Source organism: Ips typographus, linkage group LG14 (assembly GCF_016097725.1).
Source record: "Ips typographus isolate SLU linkage group LG14, UJ_Ityp_2.0, whole genome shotgun sequence".
Classification (NCBI taxonomy): Eukaryota; Metazoa; Arthropoda; class Insecta; order Coleoptera; family Curculionidae; genus Ips; species Ips typographus.
This window is the reverse complement of record NC_138435.1, coordinates 3,727,346-3,730,188: the sequence shown is the minus strand read 5'-3', so window position 1 is coordinate 3,730,188 and position 2,843 is coordinate 3,727,346. Positions and strand designations below refer to the sequence as shown.

At 38.1% G+C, this 2,843-nt stretch overlaps 1 long non-coding RNA gene across 1 annotated transcript; it reads right to left on the bottom strand.

The window, feature by feature from the left end:
• Positions 1-412: 412 nt before the first annotated feature.
• Positions 413-1,315, bottom strand: LOC145737789 (uncharacterized). Its single transcript, XR_014180482.1, has 2 exons — positions 1,194-1,315; positions 413-1,132 (listed from the first exon to the last, which is right to left on the bottom strand). It is a non-coding gene; the product is annotated as an uncharacterized LOC145737789 (long non-coding RNA).
• Between the last annotated feature and the right edge of the window lie 1,528 nt (positions 1,316-2,843).

Below are 2,843 nucleotides of genomic sequence, written 5' to 3'. Positions count from 1 at the left end.
GTCACGTTTTGACAGTTCATCAAATCCTATCTCGATAGCTTTCACCAATAGATGGCGCCGCAAGCAAACATTTTTTTTATAGATGGTCTGCCCTCTGGTGGCTTACACAAGAACTAGGAATTTAAATTTTGGCGGGCTTTATACAGTAACTATAATTTCTTACATTTTACTAAGTTTGTTTTAATCCGCGATAAAAATCGTTCTTGAACATGTATTCGCTGTTTGATGCCTATAATTATTATTACATACTTCAAAATTTCAACATTTGGCAGTGTTAATGCGATAGGTTTTGCAAGAACATTATTACTCTTGAATTAAAACATGCTTATCACTTAGAAATGTTTTTTCGACGTATGACTATGCTGAAAAACAACTATAATAAATATTCAGGAAAGTAGAAAAAAACAACATATTTTTAAAATTATTTATTTTCCACTTTCTTACTAGATAAAACAAAAGAAATGAATCAGCTAAAACCTTTCCATTATCTACATAAAAAAATATAAAATCGATGGAATTACACAGACACCAAGTTAAACTAAACTAACTATTAAAAACATGTAAGTACGCCTCTACTACTAATTTATAAGCGAATTTAGTTTTTATTATTAATTTACTATACCAGGTGTCCAAGAGCACCATGGACATAGGAGATTAACATGGGAAAACGGTTTTGATTTTTTTGCGCCTGTACGGTTGATTTGATTGAAAAATAAGCAACTATAGTGAATCCAGATTTCTGAGCCTCCTCAACAATCTTTATTATCACTGACACTATTTCTGCTGGATTTGCACTGTCCTTTACAAAATTGTATGCAACCGGTTGCTTCCAGCTACCAATTATGCTTTTCACCATAAAAACCTAAAATAATGTTGTTGTTAATGTTGTTGTAAAACTTCTGGGATAAGATAAACTGTCTCACAACATCTGAAAAAGAACCTGATAACCACTTTGTCACTTTTTGCTTGATGGGGCCAGCATTTATTGATTTTCTTAGTTGTTGGGATCTTCTTTTCAGTTGTTGACACCTTTGTGTTAACCTTCTTGCTGTTTGATACATCTTTTGGGCTTTGGGGGTCAAATCAATTTTTCTCTTAACACCCACACTGGCTAAGAGACCCTGATTATTTTCTGTAAACCCAAGTGACATAGACACATGCAAATATTACTAAAATATTTTTTTTATTGTTACCCTTTACCACAGCCTTTACTGATGCAGATGAACTTGCAAATGATACCTGATGTGGAGTGGCAATACAAACTTCACTCGACTCAGGCATAGACAAAGTGTTAATACTAACAAGTTTAGTGATGATAGTTGTGTGCAACATCTGGTGACATCTGTACTCAACTCTATGAGTTAGAAAGTACAGATGGCGTTCCAAAATCTAGGAACAGCACCATTAATGCCGCATCATTCGGTAAACACCGATCTGATTGGTTGAAAATGGTGAGGTTTTGTTTTTTGTTTATCAATCCCAATCCTCTGACCGGTTTCGCCGTATTACGGCTCATCAGAGAGGCTATAGGGCTTGATAACCAAAGAACAAAACCTTCGTTCCAGTATAGTCAACTGGATGCCAGAAATGATAGTTGTGTGCAACATCTGGTGACATCTGTACTCAACTCTATGAGTTAGAAAGTACAGATGGCGTTCCAAAATCTAGGAACAGCACCATTAATGCCGCATCATTCGGTAAACACCGATCTGATTGGTTTAGTGATGTTATCTTTGAAAAGAAATGTCAAATAAATGTATGTAGTACTTTGTTCACTGTAAAAATACCTTGTTGCGCCATACCCAGAATATAAGACAGTGTTTTAGGTTTTGTTTAAAGAAATATGTATTTACCTTTACTACCATCTTCACTAACAAAAAAGTAACAGTGATCATGGAGTATATCATCCTGGTCAGCTGGCTTGCTTTCGGGCTTTCTTCTCAGGAACTGTGAAGGCACTACACCCTTTTGTAAGCTGGTCTGGGATAGTAATTATGTAGACACCAACTTACTTCACTTTAACTTTGTTTTATTAACGTAAAGGTACAACTTTCATAATTTATTAGGTTTAAACTAACAAAAATAATAAGGCTTGTCGCGTTGATCGTGTGCTTCCCGTTGCCCACACCCTTCTCTCTCTGCGCCACGATCGGCGTTTTTGGGAATCAAATAGTCAGGGCCGGACTCCAAATTATCCGTGCTACATTCTCCCCCTTCGTAACTCTTGACGTTCTCGTTAAGGGTTACGAACCAAACGTTCGGTTGACAACAAGTACAAGTTCGAGTCTTTCTTAGTCGCGTTCCCCGTCTCTGCTCTGGGTTTTCATCGATTGGCTCACTTTCTTCATCATTTCCATCAACATGTTTTGTTTGCTGTTCTTCCCTAGGCTTTTGGCTTTTGTCGTTAGGTAAGGCTTCAGGTCTCTCCAATTGGGGTGGTTCGGCCTCTTTGTTAAGTCGTGGGCGTCCTCGTCCCCTCAATTCTCGCACGGGCTCTGGGATTTCATCCCCCTCATCTTGATTTACATAATTTGTCAGGCACGAAACATGATATTTCCCAAGGGTCTTGTCAGGGCGTTGCAAGGTGGCAATTTCGTACGTATTTGGGCTGCAACACTTGACCACAACATACGGTCCGTCTCGTTTGGGTGCAAATTTGGCTGTATAGGCTGTTTTGGCATTGCTAAGTACGTGCGTACTAACAAGCACTTTGTCCCCAACTTCAAAAGTTGCTGGCCTTCGTCCTTTGTCGACGTAATGTTTATTTCTATCTTGAGCTCGCTCTTGTGTGTCTCGAGCTTCTTACGATATTTCTTACTAATACAGTTTTCCAACCTGTATGT